Source organism: Lissotriton vulgaris, chromosome 1_1 (assembly GCF_964263255.1).
Source record: "Lissotriton vulgaris chromosome 1_1, aLisVul1.2, whole genome shotgun sequence".
Classification (NCBI taxonomy): Eukaryota; Metazoa; Chordata; class Amphibia; order Caudata; family Salamandridae; genus Lissotriton; species Lissotriton vulgaris.
Genome location: NC_141685.1, coordinates 885,557,853 through 885,582,522, shown reverse-complemented (window position 1 = coordinate 885,582,522; position 24,670 = coordinate 885,557,853).

Here is a 24,670-nt window from a genome sequence, read left to right as displayed (position 1 = left end):
GGATACCTGGGTGCGCACTGCATGGGAGTGTGATGTGGGAAAACCCATATCTGATGATCAATGGGCACAGTGCTGTAGGGCTACGAAGGAAGTGTCCCTAAACAGTCAGCACAAACTCATCCATTTTAAATTCCTCCGCCGGCTTTACCATACCCCCACACAAAATAGATTCTAGCCGTTCCCACCAATGCCCTAAATGCAAGGCCCCCTATGCTGACTTCGCCCACCTCTCTTGGACCTGTCCCCTTTTGCATGACTTTTGGTCTCTGGTGCACCATAGTCTCAGCGATATGTTAGGTTTGGATCTCATCCCCACCCCAGAAATAGCGCTGCTGGGATCCGTTTCCAACTTCCCACGATCTGTCAGAAAATTGGCTGCATTCGGACTCTGCAGGCAAAGCGGGAGGTTGCGTTACTCTGGTGTGATAGACCGCCTCCGAGATTTAGGCCCTGGCTCAGGAGTATGGCTTGTTGCAATGTTAATAGTGTTGAATATTCAACACAAGTCCCCAGTCCGTCCCGTCCAATTGATAATTGGGGGCCATACCGCTCATACATTGCTAGGATCACTGCTGATCAACAGTCTCAGTTGAAGAGCCACATTGTCCCGGAGTGAGTGGGCTGAGGCATTGGGAATGTTTATAATTATACATTTTTATTTCATTTGTTGATGTTCCTTTCCGCTGTTCCCTGGACACCACCAATTGTCTGGTAGACTTATGCGTGAGATCTTATCAATGTGATCGTATAGGCCTTTGTTTGAATGCCTTGGTCTTTTTCATCCCTCCATGTAGCATTATAAACTGCAATTGTAATTCCAATTATATAATGATTTGACTTTTTAGCGCCTGACCATCACAATGTTCTACACCAGATGTTATGTGTGCTCGATCTCCTTCTCTGACATTGTTTAAGTGCTATGCTATGTAACATAAGATTCATCACTGTCTTATTCTTTGGAAAATGATAAATAAAGTTTAAAAAAAAAATAATTCTGAGGATCCCAGTGAACCTGAAACTACACCAGCAAATAAACCTTTCAAGGAAAAAATAAAGGAAATTGGTCAAGAGCTTACAAATACATATCTGGTTTCACCTTGGGTTGAACTTTGGATAGTGTTAGGTGTACTTTATCTCCTGCTATGGCTCATTCTTGTTTTAAGTTTGGGAAAGCCGATAGATGGAAAGCACATTAAAATGGACACAGCAAGCAAGAACATCAACTTGCTCCTGAAGCCACACAAATCATCTCATCGTGAACAACGAGACCTGTCATCAGTGAACATCACAGAGGTTCCTCTACCTGGTGGAATAGCTTGGGATACAACTGATTATGACATTTATGGCCCTGTCGGACTGCTGAGAATTCCACACCAATTTAAAGTTTCCTTGAGTGATTTCGTTTCACCCAGCACATTTTCTAATGATTGGGACTTTGAGACTGTTAATAACATGATGGCAGACTTAGAAATGTCAGAAAAATGTACAAAACATGAATACTTAGAAGGTTCAGCAAATTATGAAGAAATGTATTGTTTTAATCCTTTTGGCCATCATTACTTGCATAAATCTGTAAACCCTAGAAATGTTTTAACTTATAATCAATGGGAACATTGTCCAACTCCACCAAAAGGAAGTTCTAAAATGTTTCTCAAAAATTTCCATATTTCAAAGGTTTTAATGTTACAAACCCAAAAAGTTTTTACTTTAAAAATATGAATAAGACAGGCATGAAAAGTAAGTTGACAAACACTAAACAAATGTATTCTGCAACCTTTTATGCTCAATTGTCCACCTTAGGCTTTGACTTTTGGAAAGACAACATTGAGACAAAAACTGTTTGGGGCATAAAAGACTGGCAGGTACAAGGTTTAGAAGCATTTTCAGAGCCTGCATCATCCCAGAACAAATGATGTTCTTAAATGAAACTGTTCAATAGACATCTTGTCTTGGCCTGGCTAAGATAAAAGATTTAAACAAACCGTCCATACCTAAGCCCACACCTGATGGTAATTTAACTTCAGGTGAGGAGGTAGACGTAAATTATATTTTACAACAAAACAGAACATATCCTGAATGGAAAAATGGTTAATCTGACCCACAGACACAAATAACTGTCAAGATAGATTCCTGAACAAGACACAAGGGTTCACAGTAACTCGGCCAGATCCAAGATATATCCAAAGACAATATCCAGGGATAATAACAACTTATAGTGTAGGAAAACTATGCCTTGAGTGGCTACAGAGATCCACACTTCCAGACATAAAACAACACTTATTTTTGCTTAAAGATGGTATTGATTTACGAGAATTCTTACTGGGACCTCGTAATCCACGTCATAAACATTTCATATTCGCCGGTATATACGCTGCATACAATGAAGCATGGAAAGTCACGCAAATTGAAACAGCTGAAAGAATACGAGAAATTGATTGTATCAATTTAGAGAAATCACTCTCTGTAGTTGACAATGGGTTAACAACTCTGTCATCCAGAATATATTCTTTGGACAGCATTGTATCCTCTGCCATAGACATAATGGAACAGGACTTGCTAATGTTACAACATGGCCTGTCTCAATTTCGTTCTATAATGCTGTTAGGCTGGACGTTACAAAACCTTCGTTCTGGCTATGTGCATTGGCGTTTAATCAACACTACATCATTGTCTACTGTGTTTAATCTTATAGATAAACAAATCTCGTTGGCACAGAGGGGAGCAGACTATACGGTGCTGAGCATAGAAAAACTGGAGAGATTAACATTGACCGTTTCTGAGAAACCATCAGTTGAATGGATAGTACATGGCACCATCACGATACCAGTGACGACTTCCAGTTTCAGTATTGCTTAAAACACATACCAGCAGGCCTGTATGAAAGGTTGGGTAAAGAATACATTAAGTCGACCTGGGATTTACCATACACACACAAATGTTGGAGTGGGGGAAAGGAAGTATTTCTTAGTGGTAAAAATTGTGAAAACTCACTAAGCGGTACACTATTGTGTCAAGGTATTAATTTACACGGAGCCTGCGAAGGTTCTTCCAATAACCTTTCTTGCCACCTGCAGGGTTCGCTCACAGCGGTGATAGATCCAATTGTCAGGCAGCTTTCCAATGGTAGCTACATTATGTTGTGTAATGATGCCAGGAATAAGCTATCTCGTTAGTGTCAGCCAGGGTCACTTGCTGTATGCAAGTATTGTTTCCTAAAACCAAGACAGACGAGGAGTCGCCACTATGACCTTCACTGAACATCTCTTCTATATGAATTGATACTTTAGGCAGAATTAAAGCCATTCTTTTGCAAAAAACTGAGCCACTGACCTCGTCCAAAGAGACGTATGATCTGCAAGTTGCAAGGACTTCTGCAGAGATACATGCATTATTATCAACAAACTAGGTTGTAGCTTTAACATGTCTGATACCAGAGGTATTGCACATGTATTTAAGATGATTTTCTCGGGACTGTTAGCACCCTTTGAAGCAGTCCTGGGCATTTTTCCTAACTTCGTTCACTCTGTGTTCGGCGGCCTGCCTCTCATTTTGTGACTCATAGCAGGGATCTTATTTTTATTCCTCCTGCTCCATTATGGCACATCTGGCCACCAGCGATACCCAAGCCAGCATGGAAAATGCGTTGCAGGCTATGAGGTACCGTGACAGAATAACACAGATCTTTGGCTAGGCTCAATTGAGAGATCTGAATACCACATGGTTCCTGTCATTCAGACCAGTCTGGCAAGATTGCACCTTACCTGTTCTACGATGCCTGCTTTGTGGAGAGGAATGTGTGTTAGATGTTTGTCTAACACTACCATCGGTTATGCCAACGGATGCTGACGCATTACTGGGTCCGGTAACGGCTATGTGTTGTGTTGCCCCCAGCGGCTATCAATCCTGATGACGGAATTCATTGAGATCTCACCGGCAAATCCAACTAGAGGTGAGATAGGCGGACCATCAGGCACACAGGTACCATCTGCTATGAATATTGCTAACGAGGCTGATGCTGACGGCGATGCTTCACATCTGTGCACAATTGACCTTCTTCATGAAGTAGTCGAACTTTCACCTACTGTGGTAGACGATTTCTTTGCCAGCCTTGAAGACTTGATGTTTTCTCCTGACACCGAGAATAACTTTTGAAATTAGCACACAGCCTTCTTTCGAACTCTGAAAATTCGACCTTCAGCTTTTCTTTTTTCTCTTTCTCAAAACAAATCTACCAAGTGTGGAACTCTATTTTTACGATAGATTTATTTTACTTTTTCCAAAAAACAAAAAAGAACTTTGGCACAAAAAAGTAATCTGCTTAAAGTAGAACTATTCTTAGAGAACAAAAATTCCTTGAACACTTCCTAGAAACAATATTAGCTAAATCCAAAAACCAAAACAGTTTGTATATTCTGCTAAGGGATGGTCTCGGCCTTTTTCTTCTGTAACTAAGAGCCATTTCATAAATGTAATTTTCGTGATTCATTCAGTTAGCATTGCTAATATCATATCAAATGCTTACAATGAAATCATTGCCTTTCAATGTGTACTGTACAAAATGCTCAATTTTTACTTGTGAAACCATTTCAAATGCATTTTATATGATTTTTTGGGGGTTGTAAACACATGTTCTAGATTATATGTTTTAGTGCTTGAACTTAGATGAACATAATAGCATGGAGTTGGTGTTGTGAACCATTTTAGGACACTATTGTAATTTTCTTGATTCATGCCCTTATGTAGGTATAAATCACCATATCCTTAAATAGGCATAGAAATCATAACCATATTTAGGCATAGCTCATGCAGTCCAAATACGGCAGAGCTACTTCCACTAGTTCCGAAATTCTACAACGATTTCTTGGAAAACTCGGCTTCAGCAGCTAGGGACTTTCCCTTGCTCGAGAACAGACTTGTCCAAGAACTCATGGACTTTTCAAAGAACCGAGAGTCTTTAATGATGTTATTATGTCCACCTTTACGTCAAACTCGGCACCTTCACGGTATAAATATGCCCACACTCATCCAAGCAAACACACGGTGGTTTGGAGCAGTTCGACTATCTACTTGCCGGACGCGCCCTGCTACAGCAAGTGCCGAAGGAAGCCGAACATCCAGCAGATGCACTGAGAGAGACGCTGTCTTTTCTCCTGCCGAGAAATCCAGCTCCAGTGTTTCCAAGCTACCCTTGCGGGTTGTTGGGAAATCGAGTCCCGAGACTGACCTTCTCCATTCTAAACTAAGGTACGGAGCTGATTAGACCCTTAGAGAAATCTTGGGCAGATTCTTGGCAAAAGAATACTACATTTATGCTACACCTCACTTACTTCTTCCCTCGTACTAAGCTTAGGTTAGGTACACCGGGGTAGGCGTATTTCAGAACACCTGTTGAGTACTTTAAGCCTCTGTTATTTATCTATGGTTTAGGAACCATACAATGCTCTTACAGTATTACTTTATCCTACTCTTTATTATGCATTATATTTTATAAACAGTTTTACGATTGTAGCAGTTCATTTCTTATGCTTGAGAAAGAAGACTGTTCAATAAATCCTTTTATTGAAAACACCCGTCTTTCTACTTTCTCTGCACCTCTAGTGAAATGAAGCACGCATGATTGACTAAGTGAAATATCTATCTATTGTTTCCACAACTCTGAAGATACGTTTTATCTTGGGGAAACAAAGTTGTCATGTTTATGCTGTTGTCAGAGACTAATCCCTTCTTATGAATTCGAGAACGTTTCTAGTGACCTCTGAGCTAGCTGGCACACACAATTAAGTCTTGTATATTCGATAGAGACCTAGTCGACCTCAGTCCTACGTCTAATCTATAGGATATACTATTCCAATGTGTAGAGCCTATTGGCAATATAGGACCTAAACTACACCATACTTCTGTTATTCTTAAAGCACTCTTTTATTGACCCTATGCGTTCCTCCCTAAAGACAGCCTCTGTCAATGCCCCAAGTTGGAATTTCCGGGGTTGGCCATTTTGCAGTTTTCTGGGACTTGTCAGGTCCAACAGTACTGTTGAGTGGTTCTGGGCAAATTCACTACTTTGTTTGTTCACCCGTACAAAGCTCTCGCCCCAGCCAAAAATCAGTCCAAAACAACTGCAGCACACATAAATAAAATATGCAGCCAAAGATATGTCTTCCTGCACAAAACAGAAAAGTATGCCTTCCTACACAAAAGCAATCCTGTGCATAACACAAACACCATTTCAATATAACTCATGGGTGCCTGCGTTAGTGGTAGGCAGCCACAAGTGGGCCAGCTTATAAAGGGAGCTGAACAGAGACATATCTTGGTAAATATGGTGCTGTTCACCATTCTCCTGTCACACAGCTCAGCAACTTGCCTTTTATTTTTCTCTTTTTATATCTTTTCCTATCTCTCTTATTTTTAATTTATTACTACTATATGTAGGACTTACTTTTTTTGGTCTATTTCCCTGCCACAGTCTCTGTTGCTTGAGCGACTATTAATCCTATATAATATGAAAATTCAGAAATATTTTAGTTGAAACATTATTCTTACAAAGGTGAATTTGAACTAAATTCATAAATAACAGTAGAAAATGTCTCTATATTGCGATAGTGTTAAAATTAGAATTCAGCTATGAATTTTGCCTTGTTGAAAAATTGCCCACTAGGGATCGATGGAGAAGTGAATGTGGCATGGTGAACAATATGAAATTAGTGAGTCTTACAAGCGCCTTGTGTATTAATAGTTACATACTGACCATGCCAATCATTGAGCATTTTACCATCTTTCCAGGACATGCAAAATGTAGCAACTTTATGGCTTTACTTTATATATTTCTATACTTTAATGTAATGTTTCAAATGGTATGTTTTCTTTGTTCATGAATGTTTTGTTTACGGAATGTCTTAAACACAGAGCAGGGTCTTGATCGAGGGTTTGAAAAATGTTCACAGACAGAAATGCATCATATGGTGGATTAAAGGTATCCTGAGTCTAGCTGAGAGGGTGCTGGAGCATTGTTTTGACAGATCACACTGATAGATATTTGTTTGAGGACTTTCTCCACCGGGTACTCCAAGCACTAGCCTTAAAGAGTACTAGTGCAGGTACAATTGTGAAAGTTTGGAAGGCGTCTACAATCAATTGTATATGTAAAGTTGGGCATTAATGTATAGTTGCGTTGCTCACAGATCAATGAACCAAGAAAGCGTCTTAACTTTGTCGTCTTTCCAACCCAACCTTAAATTTGACACTTAGACTATCTACAGTTATTGCAGCTCCTTTCCACCACACTTTTTCGGTGAGTATTGAACGCATTTGACTCCTTATGGGAGGCTAGTCTGTGTCACTCAGGCACTGCCACTCTTTTTCTCTAGCCGATATCGACATCTTTAGAGGAAGGTCGCAGAATGTTTGGGGTTGTTAAAGATATGTACTTTGCCTTGCAGAGTGCATTTTAGTCATGTGGGTACAGCATGGCATATTGCACATTCACCTGCTAAGTTATTTTCTTTACTAATGAGAATGACTGTGTCTTCTCCTGCACCACTTGTGTAAAGTAGAGGTAGAATGAAATTGTGGCTTAATGTCCTTAAGGTCTTTGCTTTCTTCAACAGTGTAGCTATATTGAGGCGTGATAGAGCTCTCGTAAGTGGCATGGGTACCAAAGAGCAGGGGGCCCTCTCCACCACAATCATGTGAGAGAAATGCAACCACTTGTAGAGCCTGTTATCAAGGTTTCCACATGTTCTCTATGCCCAATTAATGTTAATTTAGGCACTCCCACTGTATGCATGTTGTTTCTTCTTGACCTAGCCTCCAAATCTTCATTCCTCGCCTTAATGGGTTCCATCATTTTCAGTTGTTTTCTCATTCCTCACAATAGCTTCATCTCCCACCTAGGAAATACATTGCTTTGCTGCCCCTTACAATTAAGATCTTTCAAATTGGATGCTCAGTTGAAGATTATAAATCTTTCTTTCCTGGGCGTGACCAGTTTTTACTGCATACAGACATTGAGCTGCAGCACATGTAAAAAAGGCTGACACCCTCAAAGTGGTATGTCTTGAGCAGAAGAACATTTACAAATATGGGCATCATGGCCACCATTTCCATCCTAAGTACAGGCTTTTTCCCCTTGGTGGTCATACCAATCTCACCCTCGAGGACAGCAACAACAGAAACAATATCTATTCTACGTCATAGGAGAACTTCCAGGGGCAGAAGACAGGAGCAACAAGAGCATTCCATCTCCTCAGGAACACCACGGTCTCATTCCAGACACTAACCATCACTTTCTCTCCTTGTGTCAATTGGTGGAAAGAAGTGTATCAAACCATCTGGAAGTGTACCAGAACATCTACAGGATGTTTACTTTCACAGCCCAGCAGCAAAGCAAACACAGACTAGTCTTCAGGTTCACAGTGGGCAACTGACGATACCAGGTCAAAGTTCTGCCATTTCATCTGAAATCAGTGCATCGGGCCTTTTAAATACGCATGGCCGCAATGGCAGCTTTTAGAGTTGGGAAAACCCTCCAAGACTTCAATGCAACCATTCCTCAATGTCTTATCCTTTATGCCACCTTTCAACAATACAAATCAGACTCTCATCTCTTAAGACTCCCACTTACTTAGGTGGCCACCTCAAACAAGATATGAGAAGTATATCTTTCGAAGGAGAGAGCGTCCACTATTTTTGAGAAATGTCTCCAAATTAAAAAAAAAAACCTTCTTCGACTGTTTGTCAGGTGTCTTTACTTCTTGGGACAGTGCACCCTGCATTTCCTTGTTCCAAATGCAAGACTCAATCTGAGGCCTCTTCACTAATTCAAGAAGAGCAAGTATCTCAATGGATAAACGACAGGGAAGACAGGTTAGTTTTGTCTCTCCCCACAATCTATTTCCTCCCATGCATTTATCGTTACAGGGGGAGATTTGAATTTGGTATCAATAATGCTTAAGCTTCATCGTTTGAACCAGTACACAGGTTCGAAGTTCATTTACTTACACTGAAGGCTTTTTTCTTAGTGGCAATAACTTCAGCTCTTAGGATCAGAGAATTACAGGCGTAAACGGATTGGCCCCTTTTCACTATTTTCTCTCCATACAAGTGTGTATTTTGCACTTCCTTCCTTTATACCTAAGGCCGTGTCAGCTTTTTGCATGGACCAGTCCATCACTCTTATGTCCTTATTACTTCTTTTTCAACCCACCAAGGAGCAGGAGAGATTATGTAGACTGGATTCCAGGGGCAGAGAATCTTATTCCAAGACCGCGCATGATGAGTCAGAGTAGATGGTCAGTTCTTTGTGGGCTTTGCAGAAGGCAAAAATGGCAAAGGTGTGCCTAAATATACAATTTCGGATTGGGTCACCGTATGGATAAAGGGCTGTTATTCCTTAGATGAGAAAGATCCTTCGGTTGGCACATCTATGCCCAATCCACAAGGGTCATGGCCACCTATACCGCTGGTACCAGGGAAGTCCTTGTAGCTGATAATTGCCAGGCTGCCACTGGGTCTTCTTTTCATACTTTTGTGAAACATAACTGATTCATAGTTCTGCTCCAGAGGTCTTGGGTGGGTACTGAAGACACAAAGAAGGAACTGATGCCAGCAGGACAGTCAGCACCATCTATAGTTCATGCTGTCACATCTGCGGGGTATGAAGGTGCAATTAGAGTCGCTTGGTGCCACTTGGTGGTGTTGGAGAGCTATTGCTGGGAAAAATGTCTTTTGGATCCAGAGGCTATTTATAAGATGAGGAATCTGTGGTAAGATATAATATCCAATCCAAAAAGGGTATTCAGTTCTATAGGAACTGCATACCCTTTTGAATTTGATGTTAACTGGGCATGTATGCTGAACCTAAATAGGATATATTATCCACCAGAAATATTGTTACCAAAGGTCATTACGTTTTTCATAAGTGAAATTTCCTGATGTGTATAATGTATATATACGAGTATGACTGAGAACTTTAACAGTTGTTGCCAGGTGGGACACATAGGTGGAAACACGCCCACAAGTTACCCTTTCATAAATTTGAAACCACAAGACAGAAAAATAAAAAGAAAGAACTTATATGTAATTTTTTATATGGAAAGTCACTGTTTTATTTTTCTTTGAGTTCTTTAATTTGTTTTAAGGGATTAGCCATTCATGATCCCAATTTCCTTCCCATTACCTTCTTTCTCATCTCATTTTTCTCTGCCCAATCCGCTAATTTAGCTCTAGATAGGAAGTACAGCTGGAATGCCCTGGGGTGGTAACCATTACCACTGTAATTAACAGCTCTGCAGTGATAATGGAGGAATAGCCAGATGTAATTTCCACATCTATACTGAACTGTTTTTCTGGCAACCTTTGCTTGGTGGTGATCATTCGAAAGAGGAATCAGAGCAATTGCTGGCAATGATAAAAAGCAGTGGATTGCAAAAAATGTCTGATGACCTGTTTCTAGAAGTGGTAAGTGAGGGTGCACGGTATTTTTTTAAAGTAATTTTTGATTTCTCAAGTGGCTCTGCACCCTTCTTTGCAGAAAAGATAATGTTTGATAGCTTTTGACTTTATTTTTTCATTCTTAATTTTTTGGACTTCTCAGTTACATACTATCGCTGTTTTACCCCTCTTACAACCTCTGCGGTGTGAACATTATCATTGACCATGGCAAGGAGCCATTTGCAGTTTTTAGGTGTAGCTTAGAGACAGCTTTTAGCTGTCTATTGCTGCCATAAGACTTCTTGTGGACAATACCAAAACCTGCACTGGACTTTGGACCAGCCCATTGCTTACCATTGGTTGGCTTTCAAATCACGTTCATTCACTTATGCCTTATTCAATGGATTTCCTTTCTCTTTGTGTCTTTGTCGATCCTTGTTAGCATTATTTTTTACCATCCGTTTGATTAGATGTTTGTATCCTTCCACTGCTCAGATCCAGGGATCTTTTTTTTCCCTAGGTATTAGCACTCTTTGGGGGTTTTCTTGTTCTCTTCCCCTGTGCTACTTCTTCACTTAAATCCCCATGCACTGCATGTTGGTGAACTCTATCTCGTCTGTTGCTTCTCCCACCTCTCTCGGTTTGCTTTTTAAATTTATTTTTAGGCTCCCTTTCACACCCATGCTCCCGTTACTTCCTGCACCTACCCCGTTACACTCCACTTTTGCGGTATTTTTTTACCACTCGTACTTTCTTTCATCAGTCGATTGCGTTAACATTTCCAACCGCCTGCTCTACATTTACTGCCTGCCCCGCCCTGCGGTATCCTTTTTTTTTTTAACCTTATTTGGAGTGTACAGCAACTGTAATTTGCAGCTAGAGAGCTCCTTTCATAAAATGTGTCTTCGCATATTTTTTACATGTTTTTATTTACTGCTCAATAATGGGCATCGCCCAGCTTGGAATGGCCAATGCAATGTTTTTTTAAACTCCAGTGCCTTACATGCGCTTGTGTGTGGTGATCCACATGCATTTATATCTTATGACGCCGGGCTGCTGTAGTGGCATGATGTGTACGCTTACATGTGTAATGATGCACGTACACACCATTTAACTTTTTTCTGGTATTTTTGCCATTGAACTTTAGCATTGGCAAAAAGCATTCAGAACGCCAGTAGGTCTACAATGGCTAAGCTAAAAGACCAGCCTTATGGGCTGTGCCAATGATTGTTGTTCCTGCTGATCTGGCGGGGTTTACCAGCTTGGGTTACTCAGAAGCTACCATACTCACCTGGGCCCAAAACATTCACACATAAGCCGGTAATTGCCGCTGGAGTCAAATTTTGTTATTCCTGCGTGATGAATTTTACCGTTACCAATTCTTACCAACCCTATCACCTTGGATCTTAATTTCCTCTGGTTAATAGATCGGGATGTTAGTAGAATAGGTAGAAATTACATTAACTTTATTCTTCAAATGACCACAGACTTGAGAGTGGTTTAAAAGTTCTATCTAATCAATAATTTTGTGAGTCAAATACCAATACATGTCATAGACCGATTTCTTTAGGAGAAAAAAAATCAAGAATAGGATAAATTGACTTGGTTAAATCTTCATGATGACAGTACCTGAAGAGGGTAGAAACAGAGAGCTGTACAAGGACATACTACACAGAATTATATTTACCTAGAATGGTGTGAGGACCAACCCCTGGACACAGAGTTGGATAGGGACCCTGGGTCTATCAGGAGCCCAGGTATCAGGACAGGTTCAGGACAGGATAGGTGACCTCTTCTAGATGCAGCGCCAGCATCGCACTCCCTCTCTGGCACTACTTTCTTTGATTCTTCCCCTTCCTTGGATGTGTCCCCTCGATTGTTCTTCCGCGTTCCCCTTCTAGATGATTGGATTCTTCTTTGGCAGAATTTCTGTCTCTTTCTCTCTCTCTCTCTCTCTCGTCTTTTTTCAGAGTGCTCGGACAGCGTCTATGACCTCTGTGGCATTCGCCGTCATCTGCATTGGTGATGGATTGTGACGTCTGTATCGGACCTGTGACCGCTGAGACAGTCTGTGACATCTAACTGACTAAGCCTACCTTAGTTATACTATTCTACATGTATGTACCACCCTCCAATGTTTCAATATTGTGAAAACCCCTACTTCTGATTGAGTAAGGATATGGGGAGAGGTCAGCACACCATACTAATGTAATACTTTTCTTTAGTTCATTTTTTAATAGTCCTGCCCCTTAATTTATTTTCCCAAGCTTTATTCCCACCCGCATTTCACTTTAGGACTAATACAATGTATACCAAATTTGACTTCTTTCTTCCCCTCTTCAGGTCGAGAGGTGATGTCCCCAAGCACTTCTTGCTAAAGCAACCTTGGCTGAGTTTCAGCCGATTTGTCATAGTTCCGGACGGGTTGATATGCGCATGTACGCCCAAGTCAGGTGGGATAGGGATTTCAGTCACCCTCTAGGCCCAAATACGACCTAATAATAAAGTCAAAGAAAGACATGTTAGAATACGTAAAAAAATGAATGCACTGTATACCACTTATTCCTACTCTAATCCCATTAACTTATTTAATCTTTTTGCAATAGCAATTTAATGAAACATGCAAGGTTTAGTTTAAGCATAGCAAGTGCATTAACATGTGAGTTTCAAGCGCCCATTTTAATAGCTACTGCGCACAAGCAAAGTTTTCCCACCAAAGCAAAGGACGTCATACTACGTAGATGCAGTAGACGCATGCGCAGAAATTTCCTGAGTTTTCGGCAGTGATCTTAAGTCACTCGGGTTAATGGCTAGTAATTCACATAGGCAAGCTTCCCTTAGATTCTGTATATAGAATGTAATGCAAAATTAGTATTTACAAACATGTTAGTTACATTATTACACGTTAATTGAGAGGATTGCATGCAAGCAAGTTTCTTTCATACAAAACCTTGCTCCATCACTGCCATCCCCACAAGCTACATTTCAGAGATTTAAACTCAATTTTGACTGCTAGCAGGGTGCATAGGTTATCTTCTGCTCACAAGCCCTTCCTCCCTTTTAAATATTTGTGACTGAATAGTTGTGGGCAGGCCTCGGGCAACTAAAGAAAACAATAGCATGAATCATATCTGATGTTCTTATTTAACTGTGTATGATAAAGGAACATTGGTGGCTGCTACGGAGCAGAGGTAGTGGGTGGGAGGGGATTGAGAATGTTTTTTAAAAACACTTAGCTGATTACGGTCGCAGCTTTTCCTCCGTCTTTTTCTCTTCCTGGCTCCTGGCAGCACACAGTCTTCCCTAAGCCAATCACGGCACTGCTGTCACCAGCATGACAGCAGCGTTGTGATTGGTCTGAGCGGCCTGTTTGGCCACTCAGACAGTTCCTGGTAGCCTTGGGACTGTTCTCCACTCGGTTGTGAAACACAGCCAGGTGGAGAAATGCTCATGGATATGACTGTTTGGCGGGCCCAAGACGGCTGGCCAAACTGTCATGCACACTTATGCTGCTCAAAACACTCCTCCTCCCTGTAACCCCAGCCCAATACAAACGATAATAACTTTGTTGTGATCATTTTATTTTTCCTTTTTCCACTTCTCTGAGAGCAGTGGGCCAACGCTCCTCCGCCTTAGCGGAGGAGCGGCCTCTGTAAAGGCACTATGATGAGTGCAATGGGGGTGAAGTCAGCAAATGAGTAGGCGAGGTAACAAAAAGTATGGGAACTGTTAGCGTAAAATTAAAAAAGATTGGGAACATCGTTGCCAATAGATCCCACCCACTTCACCACTGGACGGGGGGGGGGGGAGTTTTGATCTAAGTGATGGACTGAGAATAGAGTCTGCTTACCTTATGATTGTTCGAATTAGCTTTTAAGATGAGAGTCAGTGGAAGAAGGCAATAAAAGACACATAAATTGACTGTTATGTATAATGATTGTTTGAAAATTCACTATATGCGTAATAGGAAACATTTTCTATATTGCATTTAATTTTGAAAGTGAGAAAAATGTTTCCTATTTAATGCCATAGCTTTCTCCATTTTAAGGGCCTGAGTCTGCCTCTTTCTGTACCTGAGCTGAGCTGTGCAGTCTAAACAATGCACTGCCTCTAAGTAATATAATGGTTAAATGAATACATTTTACACACTTCAGGCACATAAAAATCAACGCTGAGCCAGTGCAACCCCTCACAATAGGGACCCTGGAGGGCAATCCACTGGGTATTATCAGATTCTACTCTTTATGCCAGAAATCGAAAGATTTTCTGCTACCATTTCTAAATCAGACTTGATGACATTTCTAAATCATGTTATGAATTGTGCATATGTGTGTGCCTTTGCTACAGGGGCGAGGCAGTCAAATGAGCAGCCTGTGCAGTGGCACCAGGGTTCAGAGATAGATCCCTGCACCAGCTGCACTTATTTTAGAGACCTCACGGCTTAGGTGTGTTTGTAGACACAGAGCCTGTCTGGGACCTAGCTCTGTGTTTACACCTCTGAGAGGGTGGGTGAAGCATTGAAAGAGTAAAGGAAAGAGAGGCATTGAGAAGAGAAGGGAAAGTAAGTAAAGAAGGGAGTGGCAGTGACTGAATAGGGAGGAGATGACAATTATGAAAGGAAATTAGATATCGATGAAGAAAGGGTACACGGCAAGTAAAGGGGTCATAAATGATGATGTCAGGGAGGTAAGAAACAATAATAAGAGACAGATGATGATGATGATACGGGAAGAGGGAGACAGAACAGGATAGTCAGGAGAGAGTGAAAGGGAGGAAAGCGGTGAAAGGAAATACGGTTGAGATTGGGAGGAGAGAAGGAAAGGAGACTTAGAGACCCCTAAGCAGGGGTGCAGCTTTTATTAGTGCAGCAGATTCAATAACAAGAGAACCTGGGGTTGTGAGGGGCCCATTGCACACCAAATATGCCTGCATTTTAATACCTACACAGAGTGAGCAAGTGGCATATTTCCCTTGCTTGTATTAGTATCCAGTGTAACACTCAAGCTGCACCATTGATTTGCTGACCAATATAATAAAATGATCTCTGGTCTGATGTGCATGCTAACACTGTACTAAGTTTCACGTTCAAACTAACTGGGAGATTGTATACGCAAATGAGTAGTTATATAACCCTATAATTCTCTATCGAAAGATGAAGTACTTTGTTTGTTGCTGTGATACCCAATTTGTCCTGCAGATGGCGCGCATGCTCTGTTTCTTGTTTACAAACGTTATTCCTTCTGCCTCAGATGTGTGTTAGGAATGCACTGTCTTTTTATCACAGAGCATGTTGGCGCGTCAGGACTGAAGGGCACTGGCAGAGCTGTGTGGGCCTCAGGCCTGGACTATCAGGACTGCCGCAGGTCAGGGTTGGGGTGCATTGGTAGAGCTGTGTGTGAGCAGAGGGTGCTGCTGGTCAGGATTCGGGTGAACTGGGTTAACTGTGCGTGATACTCAGAACTAAAATAGCAAACTGAGTGTGGGACAGGATTGAGGTACATTGCCAAAGCGCTGTTTGAATGTCAGTAGCGGACTAGCAGTGCATGGGCCGAATGTATGACGTTACAACGCATACATTTACAACGCATGCCTTTACAACGCAGTATTACATTGCAACATCATTTACATCGCATGCCACTACAACAAATTTTTTTGAAACTACACTTATAACGCATTCCATTACATTGCATCATACCTTTACAACGCATACCATTACAACTCATACCATTACTATTCTAACTCCAGGGGGTGCAACAGTAGGGTAAGTGTTGGATAGTGTTGGAGTATTATGCATTGTAATGGTATGCGTTGTAATGGTATGCGTTGTAATGCCTGCGTTGTAGTGACATGCAATGTAATGGCTGCATTGTAGTGACGTGCATTCTAAAGGATGTAGCAATGTAATGACTGCGTTGTAAATGTAGTGCGATGTAATGACTGAGTTTTAGTTTTAAAGATTGTTTCCCCATGGGCCTAGGAACTGTGGGAAGCGGGGGGGGGGGGGGGGGTTTGACACCCATTCCTTTAATGTGGAGAGGAGGGGACAAAATCCTAACCACTCTCCCCAACCCCATCCAGATTTTATTAAGTGAAAAGTGAAGATTAAACAGAGGTAGACAGTGTGACTTTCTGAAGGCATGCAGCACATCGCATAAGTCTCCATAAAGCACTTTTGTGGGGGCTTGAAGAGCTCAATGATTTGTTAATTATTTAGTTACTGTCATTGAGGTCTTAACCCTCTTCCAAATTGTTATGTTTGTCGAGCTAGGTGAGTCAGAGCTGGGGGCGAACCAGAGTAAGGCACACAGGAGATGCTATTTTACGTTAATGTTACGCTTGTTCTCCAGTATTCGTGTGTCTTTCATTGATTCACATGCTTGAATAATTCCCCGTCGTCGAAGTGGGAGTCCCACGGTACATAAAATAGTAGTAAGAAACATATATACATAAAATATATATATATATATATATATATATATATATATATATATATATATATATATATATATATATATATATATATATATATATATATATATACACACAAATATATAGGTAGAAATATAAAATAATATGCATATTTAAAAAGTTGAAATTTTTTGTAAAGTACCATAGAACAGCATAGCCCATAGAAAGTATAGAGGGAGAGCTCACTTTGGTAACATATCCATGTCATTATAATAGGTCACATTCCAGCCAATCAGGCTGCAGCACCCTCTAGAACCTTCTCCTCAGAAGCTAAAGCCCTCAGATTTTCTACCGCACGTCATGTGAAGGGTGTCTCCCTGAGCTCTGCTCATTTTTCTTTCAACTTCAACCTACTAAACTTCAGGAATATGTCTTCTTCAAACAAATCTTTCTTCAGACAGTGTTCTGCCTGTGGAAAACTTTGCCTTTTCTCAGAGAACCCTCATAAAAAATACATCTACGGTTTATATCCCACCATGAGGTGAGGAGTTGTAAATTCTGCAGAACTTTCTCTTCAAAAACTTTGAAAGACAGAGAGGCCCGTCTCCTAATGTGGCTACAGAAGTTGAAGACATCGGACAACCCTGTGTCTGATATAGCGAGTGTGTCTTCCCGGCATTCCAAGGCCTCTTTGAAGCGTGTGTCTGAGACCGACATTCCTTCTCCTTTTCTTTAAAAGAAGAAGCTTGTAGACACGCAGAAATCAGTCTTCCACGGGGTCTGCCGGCCTCTACGCCTGCGGGACCTAGTTCTCTGGCGTTGCAGACCCCTGCTGTGCCCTCGTCCTCGAAAACGAGTGCCAGCCCGTCGACGGGTCCGTTGATGCGCCCATCGACGATGACGAGATCCGTCGACGTCATCCCTACTTCGACGACGGCCAGCACTCTGCCAACGACGACATCTTCCACCTCGTTGACGATGGTCCAGATGGTCCGGCCTATCTCGTCGATTATTAAAATCCCAATGACGGCAAAGAAATTCATCTCGTCGACAGCCCATTCTAAACGGCATTCGTCGAGGAAGAATTTGTTGACGCATGAATCATCGTCGACGCTACCGCCTTCGTCGACGACGGGCTCATCGTCGTTGAGTGCCTCGTCGACGGTAGACTCGTCGAAGTTGGCTCAGTCGATGGCTTCGTCGGAGGCTGCTACCTCATCATCGACGATAGTGTCAACATCGACGACGGTCTTGGCTTCGTCAACGGCAGCCATCTCATCGTCAACGCCAATGTCATCATCGACGAAGGCCTCCATGTCCACTTCATCGACGGGACCGTCGACAGCGCTTTTTTCCGTAGCGACTGCAACCACCTTCACAGTGGTAACGGCTACCATGAAGAAACATCCCGCTCCACTGGTTTTGAGCCCTGTACAACATCCAACGAGTCCACCTGCTCAACTGTTTGAATCTGCAGGTGAGGATTCCTCTGAGGATTTGTATGCTGATGACACCTTTCGTGCTGCAAACAGCCCGTCAGAGCTGCATATCAAATATCAGGACTATGATGACAATGATCGGGAGTCGCATATCTCTATTGCAGATACCGATCAACATGATGACCAAGGTGTTACTGTGGCTCAATTACCATTATCACTGATTACGACTCTTCAACACATGTTGGACGACTATAATCGTTGTTTTCCACCTTCTTCACAGGCCTCTCCACCGCCATCTTCTAAGGCCGGCGTCACTTCCGGCTGCACCGGCACGGTCCCCAGTTCGCCATGTCAAAGCTCATGATGATGACTATCAGGATAATAACAATACAGACCATGATGATGACGCTACCATGACAGATTGGGACAATTACCAGGCTCAGACTCCGTCCCCTCCTCCTGCTTCACCTCTGGCATCTCCTCCAGTACATATAGGAGGTTTTCACGTTTTAATGGGACAGGCAGCAAAACATTTCCACTTGCCTTTGGTCACCAGACAAGAGGATTGTTTTCTTTATGATTTTAAAGCTCAACCCCTGAAGCAAGTACATGCCATTCCTATAATAGACTTCATCTGGCAGGAAGGTCTCAAACTCATGGAACCGCCTAATTCACTTCCGGCTGTCCTACCACGTATTGATTAGAAATACAACGTGCATACAAATTCACCGGCCTGCCTTGTTTCTCAGCCGAAGCCAGACTCGATGATTTCGGAGGCTGCCCAAAAGAGATCGCGTAATCCTGCTTCTCCTTTAACATCTCCGCCTGGCCAGGAAGGGTGACGCCTAGATACCATCGGGAAAAAGTTCACCACTATGGCCGCGAGTACAGTGAGGGCAGCAAATTCTTTAGCCATCCTTGGACGATACAATCGCCAAATGTGGTCGGAAATCTCAGCCTTGATCGACCTGATTCCAGAATCCTCTAGGGCGGAAGCCCAAAACATCCTGCAAGAGGGTGAAAAGATTTAATCGGAAATTATAGATTGCGCCATCGACATTTCCTCTACGGGATTCCGACAGCTGGCAGGTGCCGCAGTCTTAAGAAGGCAGGGCTGTCTTAAGGCTACGTCCATTCGACCGGAGGTGCAAGCAAAGATACTTGACATGCCCTTCGATGGGGAGTCCCTCTTCGGCAAGCATGTGAACGATGCCTTGGAGTCCATCAAAAAGGGTACGGTCACTGCTCGTGCCTTAGGATCTCTCCAATATCGAAAGAGGCCTTTTCGTGGAGCACGTGGCCGGGGTGCGACATCCACTTTTCGTGGCTCTTCCACTCAATACCGCTCCTATGGTGACAACAGACAGCGTTACTCCAACCAGAATCAAACCAGACAACATGATTGGAAACCATATAGGAGAAAATCTTCTTACAGGGGAGGAACATCCTCCAAGAAACAATGACTATCTCAACACCAACACATATCCTGCTTTGAAGATTGGAGGTTCAAATTTCCCAATACTCTTCCAATTGGTCAAAAATAACATCGGATCATTGGGTCTTGGATGTGGTTTCAAAAGGCCACGCTCTCGAATTTATCAAGTTTCCTTCAACCCACCCTCCAACAGGTCCTCCTCCTACACACTTGAAGGAACTGTTTGCACAAGTTGCAGTCATGATTCAAAAAGGGACAGTCGAAGTGGTTCCTCAAATACAACAGGGGATGGGCTTTTATTCCCGCTTTTTTCTTATCAGGAAGAAATGTGGAGACTGGCACCCAATATTAGACCTCAGGGCCCTCAACAAATACATCAAGTCTCAAAGTTTTCGAATGCTGACATTGTCAGAAATTCTACAGTTCTTGAACCCTAACGAGTTCTTCTCCACAATCGACCTCCAAGATGCCTATTTTCATGTGCCAATCCATCAGAGGCACAGAAAGTACCTCCGCTTCAAAGTAGGAACAAAGTACTTCCAATTCAAGGTTCTGCCTTTCGGCCTTCGTTCAGCTCCAAGGGTCTTCACAAAGATCATGGCCCCAGTTGCGGCTTATCTATGCCTGCAGGGCATACACATTTATCCCTATTTAGACGATTGCCTGATAAAGGCCCCAACCTTTCTGGCAACAAAGCAACACACTCAAACTTGCCTGTCAGTCTTCAGAAACCTGGGTCTTTCCATCAACCATGAAAAATCGCAAATTCTTCAGGTGCAGGAAAGAGTCTTTTTGGGAGCATTAATAGACACAAATCTAGCAAAGGTGTTTGTTGTAACAGAACGCAAAGAACGCATCTCCAACATGGTGGCTCTTATACGCTGAAGAAGGTCTGTTTCTGTCCGAACATTGAAATCCTTTCTGGGCATGACATCATCCTGCATTCCATTGATCCTCAACTGCAGGTTACATATGAGAGTAATCCAAGAAGAATTGGACAAACAATGGAGACAGGTTTCGGGGACATCCAACGACATGGTCTCAATGACACCTTGCATACAGAGAGCATTGGCTTGGGGGCTCACCCTTCCAACGTCGCAACAGGGCGCCTATTTCGGAGGCAGCCCCAACACTCACCCTGACCACAGACGCTTCTTTAGAGGGTTGGGGTGCACGTCTCCGAGGACTGTCCATCAACGGCAAGTGGACTGCGGACCTACTCAGGTGGCACATCAATCGCCTGGAACTCTTGACCATTTTTCTCGCTCTGAAATCCTTCCGTCTACTAGTGGAAGGAGAGTCCCTTTTAGTGCGTATGGACAACACCACCAGTATGCACTACCTCAACAAACAGGGAGGTACAAAATCACTACTGCTCTCCAAACAGGCCCAGCAGATCTGGGAATGGGCCATACAACATTGAGTCCAATTGACTGCAATTCACGTGCCGAGCATCTCCAACGCCCTTGCAGACTCTCTCAGCAGATCTGCCACAGACAACCACGAGTGGGAACTCCACCAACCGACTCTGGATTATGTCTTCCGCCTGTGGGGCCAGCCGGAGCTGGATCTATTTGCGACTCCACTCAATCGCAAATGCCTACACTACGCAGGTTGGCATCCCCACAAAGGGTCGGGCGGGAATGCATTTTCGATCAAATGGTCGAGAAAATATGCATACGCTTTTCCGCCGATTCCTCTTGTACCTCGCCTCCTGCACAAGATGAGAGCACAGTCATGTCACGTCCTGCTAATTGCGCCCAGGTGGCCGCATCGACCATGGTTCACGGATCTTCTACTTCTTTCCAAGTGCGATCCGATGACTCTTCGTCCTCTGCCTCACCTTCTCACCATGAACCACGGACGGATCTGCCATCCAGATCCGGCATTTCTCCAGCTTACCGCTTTGAACCTGAGCACCTTGAGTTTGCACACATAAATATTGCACCTGACTGTAGAGAGGCCCTCGCTCATGCACGGGCTCCTTCTACCATCAAAACTTATAAATTAAAATGGAAACGCTTTTGTATTTGGTGCCACTCAGAAAACATTGATCCTCTGCTTGCCACCCCTAAGCAAATCCTACCTTTCTTCCTCCTTTTGGCTAAGTCGGGCCTTTCACATTCCACACTGAAGGTCTTCCTGGCTACACTATCCCGCTTTCGCCATGATGGTTCCACGTCTCTATATTCCTCTCAGATTATTCGACAGTTCTTTAAAGGTCTGTTCCAGATATTTCCACCTATCCTGCGTCCACCACCATCATGGCGCTTAAATCTCGTTTTGACTCAACTTCTCAAGCCTCCATTTGAACCGATCCACTCAGCGGATTTGAAATTCCTTACTTGGAAAGTTTCCCTCCTACTTGCACTTACGTCCTCCCGGCGGGTGAGCGACATACAAGCTTTTACCATTCAGCCACCTTTTCTTCAGTTTTCAAAGGACAAACCCTAAGTATATACCAAAGGTTCCATCAGACTTCCACCTTAATGAACCTGTCATACTAAAGACTTTCTTTCCTAACCCTCAGTCTCCCGCTGAGCGTACACTTCATTCACTAGACCTGAAGCGATGCCTCAAGTTCTACATCCAGCGCACTGCTGCATTTCGAAAGTCAGACCAACTTTATGTGGCCTATGGGCGGATGAGCAAGGGACATCCGGTCCCCAAACAGACCATCACTCGCTGGATTTCTTCTGCCATCAACGGGCTGGCAAGCCTCTTTCTGCTCCGGTGCGAGCACACTCTACGAGAGCAGTAGCTTCCTTTACTGCTCTGTTTGCTGGAGTGCCTTTACATGAGATCTGTAGGGTGGCAACGTGGTCCAGCAGGCACACGTTTATGAGGCACTACTGTCTGGAGACGGCTAACGCTGCGGACACTTCTGTGGGTCAAGCGGTGCTACGTAATCTCGTCAAATAAAGGTGAGCCTCTGCTGCTTCCTGCCTCCTATCATAAAAGGTTGTTCTTATGCAAATAATACAATTTTACCAAGATGTATTTTTTATTGCAATTTTCATTATTGCCTTTCATGATTATTATGGTTATTGTTTACTGCTTTCTATTCTTATTCAAGCATGTGAATCTATGAAAGACACACACATACTGGAGAAGAACAAAAGTTACTTACCTGTAAACTGTGGTTCTCCAGTATTTGTGTCTTTCATAGATTCACATGCGACCCACCCTTCCTCCCCTCAGAGGCTTTTTTCTCCTCATGCACTCTTGGTCACTCTTGTGCTACGAAAATCTGAGGGCTTGAGCTTCTGAGGAGAATGTTCTAGAGGGTGCTGCAGCCTGATTGGCTGAAATGTGGACTATTATAATGACATAGATATGTTACCAAAGTGATCTCTCCCTCTATACTTTCTATGGGTTATGCTGTTCTATGGTACTTTACAAAAAAAATCTACTTTTTAAATATGCATATTATTTTATATGTATACTTATATATTTGTGTGTATATATATATATATCAAAACAAAACCCTTTCAGGCATAGAGTGACGCATAAATTATGCAAAAAAGAAGGAGAGAACTCTGGGTAGTTCTCAGGTTTAGGTGGAATGCAGCTCCTGTTAGAGCACTCTCAACACCAGCGACACTCTAAATCTGCTCATCTCAAATGTCTGTTTTTCTATCAAAGTTTTAAGCATAGGATTAGCACAGTGCTATCCATGCCGAGATAGAAAATGACAAAGTCTTTTGCCATTTATACAGCCAAGTCTTTAAGCATAGGACTAGTACAGTACTGTCCATGCCGAGCTGTAAAATGACAAAAGGCATTTATCACTCCAGGCACAATATTACAGATTTGAATTGGTAAAATACCAACTCAAGCCAACCTGAAATGAGTAAAAGCAACCCCTGACACAGTGTTTCGCTCTAATTAGAGCTCTTCAGAGAGGTATAGCTTTGTCCAGACACAAGGGAGCACCCAGTATTAAGTCAAAACAAAACCCTTTCAAGCATAGAGTGATGCATAAATTATGCAAAAAAGAAGGAGAGAACTCTGGGTAGTTCTCAGATTTAGGTGGAATGCAGCTCCTGTTAGAGCACTCTCAATACCAGCAACACTCTAAATCTGCTCACCTCAAATGTCTGTTTTTCTATCAAAGTTTTTAAGCATAGGATTAGCACAGTGCTATCCACGCCGAGATAGAAAATGACAATGTCTTTTGCCATTTATACAGCCAAGTCTTTAAGCATAGGACTAGTACAGTGCTGTCCTTGCCGAGCTGTAAAGTGACAAAAGGCATTTATCACTCCAGGCACAATATTACAGCTTTGAATTGGAAAAATACCAACTCAAGCCAACCTGAAATGAGTAAAAGCAACCCCTGACACAGTGTTTCGCTCTAATTAGAGCTCTTCAGAGAGGTATAGCTTTGTCCAGACACAAGGGAGCACCTAGTATTAAGTCAAAACAAAACCCTTTCAGGCATAGAGTGACGCATACATTAGGCAAAAAAAAGGAGAGAACTCTGGGTAGTTCTCAGGTTTAGGTGAAATGCAGCTCCTGTTAGAGCACTCTCAACACCAGCGACACTCTAAATCTGCTCACCTCAAATGTCTGGTTTTCTATCAAAGTTTTTAAGCATAGGATTAGCACAGTGCTATCCACGCCAAGATAGAAAATGACAAAGTCTTTTGCCATTTATACAGCCAAGTCTTTAAGCATAGGACTAGTACAGGCTGTCCTTGCCGAGCTGTAAAATGACAAAAGGCATTTATCACTCCAGGCACAATATTACAGCTTTGAATTGGTAAGATACCAACTCAAGCCAACCTGAAATGAGTAAAAGCAACCCCTGACACAGTCTTTCGCTCTAATTAGAGCTCTTCAGAGAGGTATAGCTTTGTCCAGACACAAGGGAGCACCCAGTATTAAGTCAAAACAAAACCCTTTCAGGCATAGAGTGACGCATAAATTATGCAAACAAGAAGGAGAGAACTCT